The sequence below is a fragment of the Amborella trichopoda genome, chromosome 6 (genome assembly GCF_054954075.1).
Source record: "Amborella trichopoda isolate Santa Cruz 75 chromosome 6, AtrichopodaSantaCruz75HAP2 v2.0, whole genome shotgun sequence".
Lineage (NCBI taxonomy): Eukaryota > Viridiplantae > Streptophyta > Magnoliopsida > Amborellales > Amborellaceae > Amborella > Amborella trichopoda.
This window is the reverse complement of record NC_142341.1, coordinates 16,747,247-16,761,448: the sequence shown is the minus strand read 5'-3', so window position 1 is coordinate 16,761,448 and position 14,202 is coordinate 16,747,247.

Genomic DNA, 14,202 nt, shown 5'->3' with positions numbered 1-14,202 from the left:
GTCCGTAAAATACTTGCAAAAGGCAGTTTCCTGCATATAAATCATGTAGAGATACTGGATAGGATGCTACGTCCAAAATAAAACTGGCATTCGCTTCCCATTCAAACGGATCGTAGACTGTTATACTATGGAGAGAAGACGAGATAAAATTTAAGAGAGAGAGTGTGTGTGCGCCGGTTTACCATATAAAAAGAAGAACGAGGAGATAATAGAAGAAGCATGCAACTGAAAAAATTGTAATAATAACACGAGACAATATTTCCCGGAACGCAGTTGTTTGGCCCTGTACGAGTTCTTTGCAATGAGCTTTGGCATTTGTGGCCTCCTCTTGTAGCTTCTCCTTTTCTTCTCGCTGCTCAAATGCGCGGTGCTCGTGAACCCTTCCATTAGATTCTCTGTGTCCGACCTCGGCCAGGCTAACTGCATCTTGTTTAATTTGAAGTTTACCCTTGAAATTGGCAAGCTCATGTTCTAAAGCTGCAATTCTTGTTCAAACTGATACTCTGTTCAATACAGTGTTGAGAACAAAGAAAATATCAAACAAAAAGAGGAAAATGTGGTAACTATTTTTAAGTACAAAGCAAACATAGAATTGTATGAACTATCGAGGGATTAAATTTATAAGGCATACTCTGAAGCTACGGAAGAAGAGCAGTTGGGCAATGAATGAGGCGTGAAATAAGTGTATCAAGAAATCAGTTCAGTTTTATGCAATGAAGGTCAACTATCGAAGCAAGTGTATCAAAAATTTAGTTCGGTTTTATACAAGAAAGGTTAGCTATTGAAGTCATTTTCCTACTTAGGCAATTGATTGAGAAGATTAGGGTGAAGTGTAAAGACCTCCAAATGGTCTTTATTAATTTAGAGAAAGCATACAATAGATAGAGTACTTAGACATTTAATTTGGTGGGAGAAAAGAGTCACCAGAGGCTATATCGATATAGTGATAAATATGTACGAAGGTGCGCTAACTAGTGTGCGAACTATTATTAGAGAGACAAGTGAGTTCTCTTACTAGAGAGACAAGTGAGTTCTCAGTAACCATATACCTACATTAGGGATCAACGATGAGCCCATATCTCTTTGTTTTCGTTATGGAGGAGTCAACCAAACACCTATAAGATGAGGTATTGTGATGCATGTTGTTGGCGGATGACATAATTTTGATCGACAAGACTAGAGGTGGTGCCAATGCAAAGTTAGAACATTAGAGGAATGCTCTAGAATCTAAAGGTCTTAAAATTAGCCGGACTAAGACAAAATATATGGAATGCACATTTAATAATAATAGGAGTAGAAACGATGAAGTAGTTAAGCTTAATGATCAAGAAATACCTAAAAGAGACTACTTATGATATCTAGGGTAGATAATACAGAACAATATAGATATTGAGGAACATATCACAAATAGAATTAGAGTTAAGTGGGCGAAGTAGAGATTTGCATCCAAAATTTAATATGAATGCCACATACCATTGAGACTAAAGGGGAAGTTCTATAGGACGGTTGTAAAACTAGTCATATTTTGTGTGATAAACTATTGGGTAGTCAAGAAACAACATATCCATAGGATAAGCATAATTGAAATGATGATATTGAGATGGATGAGTAGCAAGATAAGAAAGGATAGAATTCGAAATAAATACGAGGGAGCTTAAGTGTGGTTTCAATAAGTGATAAGATAAGGGAAAGTAGAATTAGGTGGACTAGCCATGGGTAGCGTAGATCTAATACGGCAACAATTAGGAGGATCGATTTGGTTCAAGTAGAAGGCTCAGTAGTAAGAAAATATATGGTGACTTTTGGTCTTATTAAAGGTATGGCCCTTGATATAGAAGAGTGGAATAACGGGATTCACATAGCTAACCCCAAATAATTGGGAAGAGGCTTGGATGATAATGATGATGATGAGTAAATGGACAATATACTCCCAATGGAGTATAATATGTTTTGGCTTTTTAAAATCAGAGAAAAAAATTATAACCCAAGAATAGACTTCCTATGCAACTTAGCCCCACAAAACTTTTTTTTCACTTTTTACCCCAAAATATATCGTTCTAGCAAATACCCCCTAAGTAAAAAAAGGTTCATTTTTTTGACGAAATGCCCTTTGTCGTACATAAAAATTTAATTTTGGCCGGACATTCATGTGGGCTTATGCACAGTACCAAAAGTTACATAGGCTGCCAGACCGCCATGTACCAATTGTCAAACCCCGTACTAAAAAAAGTGTCGGACCGCTCTTTGACATTGCCCTACCGCACTTTGGACCTGTTGCTGGACCGCAGGGGTCTGTTGCTGGACCGCTCTCTAGCAGTGCCAGACTGCATGGCCTATTGCCGAACCGTTTTTTGTCAGTGCCAGACCGCTTTAGGATATTGTCGGACCGCTTGTTTATATTGTCAGACCGCCTTTTTGTGTCTTATGGAAAAAGGTAAGTAGTCGGTGTTAGAAAGGAGAGGTCATTTTGGTCCTAAAAACTATAGCTTTGTGACTGGGGCAGGATTTGCTAGAATAGTTTGTTTATTTTCCATCTCTGAATCTTATTCGATCCATATTTTTCCTCATATAGGGGTTTGTGGTAATTGTAGTAGTCCAATGAATGAGGGTTATATGACAATTTAATATTAATAATAAAAAAAGTGATAAATTTTAAGTAAAATTATGGATACCCATTGGGATGTACTTTGTGGACATCCAATCCTTCAATATTTTTCATATCACACCTTTAACCCAATTATTGTTTTTCCTTGGTTTTACCCCTCGCTTTCAATCTTCTCTCTCTCTCTCTCTCTCTCTCTCTCTCTCTCTCTCTCTCTCTCTCTCTCTCTCTCTTTGTGTGTGTGCCGAGAATGGAAAAGTGCGGCTTAGCACAAAAGTGTGTTGGACCAGTAGTGAAGCATCAGGAATTTGAAGCTAGAGTCTGATTCGGTACACTTTTGTGTCTAACTGCTTTTTTTCATTGTTTTTTCCAAAGTCCTGCAAGAAATGTGCCAGACCGAAAGAACTAGGCAAAAAATACGGTATGGCAGAAAATGTGTCGAACATGCTTGTAGCTAGGAGGAAGAAGCCAGTTTGACACATTTTCTTCCGAGCCATATTTTTTTCCATGTTCTTCAGGTCCGGCACATTTCTTGCTAAACCATGGCAAAAACAATAAAAAAAAATAATGAACTTCAAATTCCAGAAGCCTCATTACCAGTCCGTCATACTTTTGTGTCGGACCGCACTTTCCCATTTTAGACGGAGAGAGAGAGAGAGAGAGAGAGAGAGAGAGATTGGGTGGGAGAGGGAGAGGGAGAGAGAGAGAGATTGGGTGGGAAAAGGAGAGAGAGAGGATTGAAAGGGTAATTTAATATTTAACATATTAATTTTTTTACTGGGGGTAAAAGCAAGAAAAAATAGTAATTGTATTAAGAATGAGATATAAAAAGTATTGAGGGTTGGCTATCTACAAAGTACATTCCAAGGGGTATCTATAATTTTCTCTAAATTTTAATCATCAAACAAATGGCAATTTAATATTATTTATAGATATAACACCGAGGGATCTTTTCCCTGAACATGCTAAGATCAAGGTAAATACACAAGCATTGCCTAAATAACTAGGATGACGTTTCTATAAGGCCTAGGCTTTATGAAAACAAAATAAAGCATCATGTCAAATCTATTTGAAGATTTATGTCTTGTATTTTGAGGAAATAGATCTGCCAAGGTGGAGTCAAAAAGACAACTTTGAAACTCGATATGTATTGTTGCGATTGGGGGTTCATCTAGGGTTAAGGGAAAAAATGAAGATTGCTATGTAATCAGAGAGGCGTGAGCCTTTTGTAACCTTATTCTCCATTGCCAGTAAAGAAGTTTTCATCTCCCGTGGACGTCTGCCCGTGGACGTCGACACGTTACCGAACCACGTATATCATTACGTTGTGGTTAGTTGTATCTTTCTTTTGTGTTTGTTTATTCTTTCTAGTTTTCGTGGATTGTTTTTCGTTTTTACAAAATCCTCATCCAGAAAGTACTTTCGCTGACAGAACTCTCTATGATGGCTCTAAAAGCAACTTTCAATACCAACAATAACCTTTGAAACTCTAAAATTGGTACATATCTTGTGGATCTATGAACTCTTATTTTTACAACAAAATGGACAGTTTAGATAATTTGTTATGATATACACCATTTTTAGAGCTTGAAAACCTTTTTTTTTTTTTTTTTTTCACAACCATAATGTCCAAGTTGAGATGATCGATATAGAGGTTTTTCAATGCTTGACTTGCAATTTTTGATGAGTTATGATGTGAGGATTTATTTATTTTAATTGGACTACATCCCTATCAAACTATTTTTAAAATAAACTATTGTGCATCAGACTTTTTAACGATAAAATTTATATAAAGGTGAGGCCCTAAATAATCAAATTAAGGGGCACCTCAAAAATTCACTAGAAGAGGTTATTTCGATGCTAAAAAATCCTCAATTAGATCATCTCGACCTCTAGATGTATCGACATGAGAAAAAATAGATTTCAAGTTTTGGAAATAATACATCTTATAATATATAATCTAGATCGTCAATTTTCAAGATTTTCAAGTATTTATAAATCTGCTCTATCTACACTATTTTTTAATATTTAAATTTTCAAGATTTTCAAGTACTTTCAAGATGAAAACAAATTTTAAGGCCATCAAAAATATTTCTAATACTTAAACAACATATTCCAGCACTATTGGGATTTCTCACCATTATTTATTTAGGAAAACTTCACAAACCGTTTATTACTTTTGTTATTATCAAGTGGGTAAAGTTTTTATTGAGCCTAGGCTCTAAACAATCAAATTAGAGCCTACCTTCAAATAATTTCAAGAAACGTGGTTTCAATACTGAAAAATGTTTGTGATAGCTTTAAAATATATTTTTATCTTTATTTATAAAGTTCAAAGCTTCAAAAATATTATAGATCAACATATCTATGAAAACTAGGAAATCTTGAAAATTAACGGTCCAAAAATGCGTTACAAAATACACTATTTCTAAAACTTGAAATCCATGTTTTTTTTCATGCCCATGCATCTTGATGTTGAGGTGATCAATTTGAAGATATTTGGGCATCAAAACAATCTCTTCTAGTGAAATTTTTTAGGTAGGCTTTAATGTGACTGTTTAAATCCCCTGCTCTATATAAACTTTTTCCCTATCAAATTGACAAGGACTCCTCACTATTTCCGAACCCCTCAAAGCACGTAGTATTTATCGCGTGAAATGGATAGCATCTATATTCCCTGCAACTATTTAAAGGAAAAAATCTAATGATAATATAGAGACGCTCCTGTTTTACGTTTGAAAACAGTGTTTTAGAACTTGAAATTGTAGGTTTTGTATCGACCAGCTACAGTACTGACAGGATGGCTTACATTGGCAACCTGGATGGGCCGAATTGTTCGAAAATAAATTAAAAAAAAAAAAAAACAAAGGGATATAGAGGGGCTTGGGTTACCCACACATTCAATATGATCCGGATCAATGATTCTGGATCCATATCCTTGGCTTGTTTGAAAATAAGTCATGCATTTGAACCATAGTTATCAAACGCATGCAAGAATACTTGGTTCATCTGGTTGGGCTGCAAATTGGTGCCTTGTCCAGTCTATTCAAAGGCAAAAACCGAGTTTGGTTGAAAACCAATCTAAACCGATCTTTCTTAAAAAGTATTTTTTATTATATAAGTTTTTATATAATAAAAAATTATATAATTTACATTTTAAAAAGTATTTTTTCTTTATTTCTTAAAAAATTATTCCAACTAGTTCAATAAACAATGACTTTGATATGAATGGCGAAATGGCATGGTTTGCATAAGGTGACAGCATTAAACAATCAAGTTAAGGTGTACCTCCAAACTTTGTCATGAGATGCAATTTTAGTGTAAAAAATTCTTAGAATGGTGCTAGAATTTGTTTTCATATCTCACTATAAAATTTTAAACTTCAAAAATACTTCAAATCAAGCAGATCTATAAACATACAAAAATTTTGAAAATAAGTTGTCAAAATAATGTGTTATAAGATGTATTACTTTTAATAATTGAAATCTCTCTTTATGACTATATTTATAAATCTCCATGTACAGATGATCAATTAGATATTTTTACTTTTAAGACTTGAAATCTCTCTTTATCACCATATTTATAAATCTCGATGTCTGGATGATCAATTAGATATTTTTTCAATACCAAAACTATCTTTTTCAATATATTTTGGAGGTTCACCTTAATTCTACATTGGTTTTTCCACGTGGAAAAGCCACGTTAAAGTCGTGCTATGATTTGCTATTTTAAATTATTTGTCCTTTATTTTGTCTTGCGGGGGAAGATGAGTGGGCAAGGAAATGGGTGGCCACAAAAAACAAATAAAACGTACCTCCGTCCGCCCTTACGACAAGCAGAGTAGGGAAAGCAATAATTAGAGTAAGATCGAATTGGTTCGTAAATAAATCATGTATCTTCTTTATTGTATACGCCTTTCCATTACTGTACGCAAAACTAGCCGGATGCCCCGGACCTGGTCAGGTTACCTGAAACCGGCCACTTGTTGTGGCCGGTTAGGACGGTCAAGCCAAGAATAAGAAAAATTTAAAATTTAAAATTTTAAAAAATAAAAAATTTATTTGTAATGTAGGTTTTTAATGTTGGAAAAATTGCTAAAAACTTTAATAAATATACTTTCTAGACGCTCTACTCCCACCCTAAACTTTCCTCACTTCTTTTTTAAAAAAATCATATTTTCTAACTAATACCCCCCAACTCAAAAACTGATATCTTTTTTGACGAAAATACCCCTTCCCGTACCTTCACTGTACGAACAAATCATTTGGACGGACCCCAATAATACTTTCGCCGGACCGCGGTTGTTATTTGCCGGACTTACGACAAATGCCGAACTGTATTTCTACAATGCCGGACCGTAGACTATTAACGCCAGACCACCCTACGCATGTATCTAAAATGCCGGACCAAGACCATGAAAAGTCTGTCTTACATCTCCAGTAGTAAAATCACCGGAGTGAAGTTCTGTAACGTAGAACCGCGAGTAAGATATTGCCAGACTGCATCATCCCAGGGCCGGATAGATCGACCATATTGCCGGAGCAAAGCTGTGAAATGCCAGACTTCACATCATTCCAGAAACACATGCCGGACCGCACATTGTAAATGCCGGACTGACCCCATTCCAATAAGCAAATTGCCGGAGCACTACTTCAAATGGATGGACTGCCCACATTACTGGTTACGTGCCTCGATCTCGTCCTCCGGATCTACGTGATCTAGTGGCACGTGTCTCGGGTTTCAAGGGAACCCGAGACTTGAGATCGCTCTCTCGGGAACCTTGCTCAAGAACAATGGCAAGTATACTAACCAATGAGAGAGGAATTTAAGGTGGGTTCGGGACTTACTCAGGCTGGCTCACGTGGGCGCCCTCTTAGATCACGAAGAAAGCCCTCCAGTCCTACAACTGGTACGAAATCGCCTCCCTTGGCATGTACTCTCATGTTTCTGCAATCACACACACATGGCTAAGGTTACTAGACAAGTGGGCCAAAGGACCCCACCTTGTCTTTGGGCGAATGTACACAAGCGCCCACATCCAAAAGAAGAAGGGAAGAATGAGAGAATAGAGATTGGGATGAAAAGAATTTGACCAAGCAGTTAAACTGACACGGTGGCTAGACTAGTAGGTGATTGACCCGACGTGGTAGCAAGATGAGCTCGGTAACTCAGACCGGCATAACGACATTACTACTAGACGGCAGCACCAATACCTACTAGCCTAGCATGATGGCTAGTATATGGTGGCAGTAAGACAGGCATGGTAACTCTGACAGGCACAACGACATTATGGCTAGATGACAGGAATATCATGACAGTGCTAGTCTCAACCTCCCTTGGTCAAACGAGAGAGGAAGAAAAAAAAAGGGAGAACAAAAAGATAGGGAAAAGAGAATAGAAAAAGAGAGAAGGGGAAGAAAAGAGAAGAGAGAGCAAGGAGAGAGAGAGAGAGAGGGAGAGAGAGAAGAATGAGAGACGAAGAAGAGAAGAATAGAATGGCAGAAGGGAGAAGAAAAAGAGAAAAGAGAAAGAAGAAAAACGGAGAAAGATAGAGAGAGAAGGAAGAGGAAGAAAGAAGAAAGAGAAACATGTATGACGATGGACTTTTGCCGTCCATGACAGAGGAGAGAGAAAATATGGACGACGATGAACTTCTGCTGTCCATGACAAACAGAGAGAAAGGACAAAGAGAAACACAGACGGCGATGAGCCTTCGCCGCCCATGAAGGAAGAAGGAGAGAGGATGAGAACATGGACGGTGATGAGCTTCCACGATCCATGAGGGAGAGATGATGAGAGAGAAAACATGAATAGCGATGAACCTCCGCCGTCCATGATAGAGGCAAGAGAAAACATCGACGGCAATGAGCCTCCGCTGTCCATGACAAAAGAGAGAGAAGAGAGAAAACATGGACGGCAATGAGCTTCCGCAGTCCATGACAAGGAAAGAGGAGAGAAAACACGGACGGCGATGAACTTCCGTCGTCCATGATAAAGGAGAGAGGAGGGAGAAAACATGAACGACGATGAACTTTCACCGTCTATGATAAGAAAAGAGGAGAGAGAAAACACGGATAGCGATGAACTTTTGCCATCCATGACAAGGGAGGAGACTCAGATAGTGGCCCGACCCTCCACTCACGTTAAGGCCCAGCCCATTTTATGTGTCTCAGAGGAAGTCATCATGCTCAGCGACAGACCTCACTACGCATGAATGGAGAAGAAAGGGAGCAGGGAGAAAGAAGGAAGAAGAAGATAAAAGACACACACAACAATTGTCCTCTGCCATGCATGTTGGAGAAGAGAGAGAAAGAAAGAAAGAGAGATAAAGATCCAAGGAGGTTAGAGAAAGAGAGAGATAAGAGGAGGAGAGAGAAAGAGATGAGAGGAGGAGAGAGAAAGAGAGGATGAGATGAAGGGAGAGAAAGAGATAGAGATGAGAGGAAGAGAGAGAATGAGAGAGATGAGAGGAAGAGAGAGAAAGAGAGATGAGAGGAGGAGAGGATGAGAGAGAAAATTACCTTATCGAAGGGTATCAGTCCTTTTCTTCTCTCTCCTCTCTCTCTCTCCAAGACGCACCCACGAACGCAGAGTAAAAACTCAAATTTTATTGATGAGCGTGAAGAATGAAAGGGGGTCCCTTTACAATTAGGTTTAGCACGTATTTATAAAATTGGGCTCAAACATGGGTAGATGTCCAAAAACTAGCCTAATTGATTATAATTACAATTATTCTTAATTAAAGAAAAATCTAAAAATGAGGTGAAAAATGACTGTTTTGTCTCTGCCCAACAATACATAGAATTCCAAAACAAACCTTGCTATTGCCCTAGAATGTGTGTGATCTTCCATGGTGATCCGGGGTTGCTCCGACGCTCGTTCGTTAAAAAAATGATTGCTTTCTTGTTAGACTTGGCATGGCGATGGATTTGATACCAATTTTGAACCACAGCTTGTGTTTTTAGCCCACGATCACGTGACTCAAAATTTGGATGAATCTTTAAAACTTTGGAACAATAATGTGCTCGTTTCTTGATGATTTTCTTCGATTTTTTTGCTGAATCGGAATGAGCATGCCGTCACGATTGTTTCTCTACAAACGCAGCTCGATTTCGTGCCCGAACAAAGATTTCACAACTTTTGGGTTTGGCAGGATTTTGAATTCTGACGGCCAGAATTTACAGCAACTTCGACACCTTCGTTTGTAAAATCCAATCAGTCATCACGCGCGGGATTTAGATCAAAGATAGCCCTAGACCTTACACACGAGATGGAACTGGTCTCGTGTCGATCCGATGTGCAAGCGTCGTGATTTTGCCGCTCGAGAGAGACATGTCGCTGCTGATTTTCCTGCAACTTTCTTTACAGAACGGTAATTTCTCTCTAGCTTTTCTTCCTGCTCAAGTGTCGTCATGGTGCATGCCACATATCAAAACGCTCGTCTTGACGAGATGAACACACTCACAAAATTTGAACACGATCCGACTTGGGACGCATGAGATACTGGTCTTCAAATTTGCTGCTCGTGATTGTGAAAATAGTCACCATTAATGGTGACTTCGTGCAGGGAGGGCACACGGGAATAGTATGCAGCCTACCCCTTCTCGATATTTTACCCATAACTTTGTCTTGGAAAGCCTGATTAAGTCGAAACTTGACCCATAAGGGTTTTCGACCATACCAGATCCAATGGCGGTGGTCCCACAATAATTTGATGCACCAAAAATATAGTTTTAGTTACGGGGTCCATTTCAGAGTGCTAGAGGCTAATTTTTTCAAAACATTTTCTTTGTCTACACTGCCGTAGACATGTCGGATTGCGACAAAACTTGGAAGGTGGCCTTTTGGAGTCCTTAAGAAGATATTTTATCTATTCTGGGGTAATTCTGAGACTGTCAAAAATTCCACTGTATGCTTAGGCTTTATTGAACGGCTTCCTCTTTTATTCCGCATCAAGAACCCAAGGTGCTGAAAAGTACGTTCAAACAGCTTGTCCCATCGAATGTTGTGCTTCGAGAGAAGTGAGAAGGATAACATTCGAAAAATTTCCTTCGGCGTTATTACTTTTCTCTTCCTAACCATAAGACTACGTGAATGCCGAGGAGATCCACGTAATGCTACAACTAGGATGCTTAGACCTTTGGATGCAATGTGCAGGTCCATCCGTGGAGACAATAGGGGGAGAAGAGACATTTTTTAGGGATCCTATTGAAGTCTTCACCCTCAAGGGACTATTTGTGATTCTGACAGCTGAGGATTTTGTACGGACCTCGTTGGTTAGAATCAGCCCCTTCTGGCAGTCGAGTGTCATGCTGAAGGGCATTTTTCCCATTTAGTCTGGGTTTTGTATCCTCTGGTTTTGGTCCACGTTTTGAGGATTTTGTTTTGTTATTTGTTTTGGATGGTATGTTGAAAGGCCTTCTGTCAGCGTTATGCACCAGATATTCCTTGGGGAGCAGGGTACCTAAGTTTATCGAGGTGATTGGCTTTGTGTATAACCCCTGCCTACTGCTAGCAGTTTCAACAATCAAGATACCTCTCTTCTTCGTCTGAGGTGATCCCTGAGGATTCAATCCTAATTGCTGCATAACAAGTCCAAAGCCATGGCTTCCTTAGCTTTCTTGGGGCGTCTTCAGCATCTTGGAGTGCATTACTGACCTCCTGAGAATGATGCTCTTTTCATGAAACTTGTATTGCCTTCTTGGTGAGTCTTCTGTCCTTTGAGTCCTTTCTATAAATGAACTCAGGCTATCAGAATCTTTCCTTGATGTTCGTCTTTCTAGATCCTAGTATTGTGACACCAGGGATTTTTCTATTGAATCCAGACTGATGCCACCTATTGAGACAAACGTTACATCAACCTGCTTATTTGGGGCTCTTTTACCCATGACCTTTCGACAATGTCTGCCCTTATTCTTCCATTTTTACTCACGGTGCCCTTTCAAGTTTTCACCGTGCCCAGGTCTTTTATTTTCACGGAACTCTTTTACTCATAGTTTCCTGACCATGCTCGTCCGTCATTTTTACTCATGGCATTCCCTTGTCCAAGTATATGCTTAGGTGCCTCCATCTCACCCTCCGGCTCTAGATGATCGGGCAGCATGTGTCTCGGGTTTCAGGGGAACCCAAGACTTAAGATCGCTCTCTCGGGAACCTTGCTCAAAAACAAGGGCAAGTAGACCAACCAATGAGAGAGGAATTTAAGGTAGGTTTAGGACTTACTCGGGCTGGCTCGCGTGGTTTCCCTCTTAGATCACGAAGAAAGCCCCTCAGTAGTAAAACTGGTTCGGAATCGCCTCCCTTGGCCTGTATTCTTCTATTTCTGCAATCACACACATATGGTAAATGTTACAAGACAAGTGGGTCAAGGGAGCCCACCTTGCCTTTGGGGAGCGTACACGGACGTGCACATTCAAAAAGAGGAAGAGAAGAATGAGAGAGTTAAGATTGGGATGAGAAGAATTTGATCAGGCGGTCAGACCGATATAGTGACTAAACTAGTAAGTAATTAACTTAACGTGGCAGTAAAATGGGCTTCGTAACTCAGACCGGCTCAACAGAATTACTACTAGACGACAGTATCAATACTGACTAGTTAGAAACAATGGCCAGTCTATCGTGGCGATAAAGCAGGTACAGTAACTCTGACTGACACAACGACATTACGGCTAAACGACAGGACTATCATAGAAGGCTAGTCTCGACCCCTCTTAATCAAACGAAAGAATAAAAGAAAGAATAGAGATCGGAGAGAGAGAGAAAAGAAGAAGGATAAGAGAAGAAGAAGAAGAGAATAGAAAGAAGGGGAGAAAGAGAAGGTAAAGAGAAGAACTTGAGAGAGGATAGAGGGAAAATAAAGGTAAAGACAGACACAGACGGTAATGAGAGAAGGAGAGAGAAGACTCAAACGGCGATGGTCCTCCGCTGGCTATGACATAAAAGGAGAAGAGAGAAAAAGAATGCAAGCAGCGATGCGCTTCTGTCGTATTTGACAGAAGAGAAGAAAGAGAGAGAAAGCACAGGCGGCGATAGGATTGCGTCATCTGTGATAGAACAGAAGAAAGAGAGAGAAAGCACAAGTGACGATAAGCTTGTGCCGTCTGTGACAGAAAAGAAGAAAAAGAGAGAACGCACAAGCGACGATAGGTTTGCACCGTCTGTGACAGAGGAGAAAGAGAATTTTGACAAGGGCCCGGCCTGTCATCCAGGTTAAGGCCAGGCTTATTGTTCATGTCTCACGAACAGGAAAGCATCATACCAGTCGATAGGTTCGCCATGCATGAATGGAGAAAGAAAGAGGAGTAGGGAAAGAGAGACATGATAGACCAAAGGAGGAAGAGAGAGAAAGGGATAAAGATGAAAGCAGGAAAGAGAAAGGGAGAGACGAGAGATAAAAGAAGAGGAAGAAAGAAAGAGATAGATATGAGAGAAAAGAGGAAGAAGAAAGATAGAAATAAAGATGAGAGAGAAAAAAGGAGAGAGAAAGAGAGATAGAAATGAGAGAGAAAGGAGGAAGAAGAAAGAGAGTTAGAGATGAGAAAGAAAAGAGGAGGACAGAAAAAATTACCTTATCGAGGGGTACTGGCCCTTTTCTTCTCTGTCCTCTCTTCTCTCCAAGATACACCCACGAACTTAAGCAAGAATTGGAATCTTTATTGAATGATTGAAGAATTAACTAAAGGTCTTTACAATTAGGTTTTACATGTTTATATATAATTGGGCCCAAACATGGGTGGATACCAAAAAACTAGCCTAATTGATGATAATTACAATTATTTTGAATTAAAGAAAATTAAGAAAATAGGGTGCAAAAGAACTGTTTTGGCCCTGCCTAACAATAGATGAAATTCCAGAACAGTCCCTGCTGCTGCCCGAGAACTTGCGTGATCTTTCATGACTGATCTGGGGTTACTTTTATGCTTGTTCGAACGAAAGATGATCGTTTTCTTGTAGGGCTCGGCGTGGCAATCAATTTGATACCAACTTCGAGTCATGGATCGTGTTTTTAGGCCACGATCATGAGACTTGAAATTTAGATGAATCTTGAAAACTTTAGATCAATAGTGTGCTTGTTCCTTGATGTTTTTCTTTGGTTTCTTTGTTGTAGTGCACTAAGCTTGACGTCATGATCATGTGGCAACAAACAGGATACAATTTGGAGCCCGAATGAAGATTTCACAACTTTTAGGTTTCGACCGAAATCTAGAATTCGACGGCCAAAATTTACAGTCACTTCTCGCCTTCGTGTGAAAAATCCAAATTTCATCATGTACGGGGTTCAGACCAATGACAGCCTTGGACCTTATGCACACGATGGAATTGGTTTTGCGTCGATCCGATGCACGAGCGTCATGATTTGGCCGTTCGAGCAAGTCGTGTCGCTGTTGAATTTTCTGTAACTTTTTCACGGATCAGAAACTTCTCTCTAGCTTTTCTCCCTGCTCGAGCGTCATCACGAGTTGTACCATATATCGAAACACTCGTCTTGATGAGACGAACACGCTCACAAAATTTGAGTGCGATCCGACTAGGGACGGGTGAGATATGGGCCTCGAAAGTCACTGCCCGTGACTATGAAAATAGTTCACCTTTAATGGTGT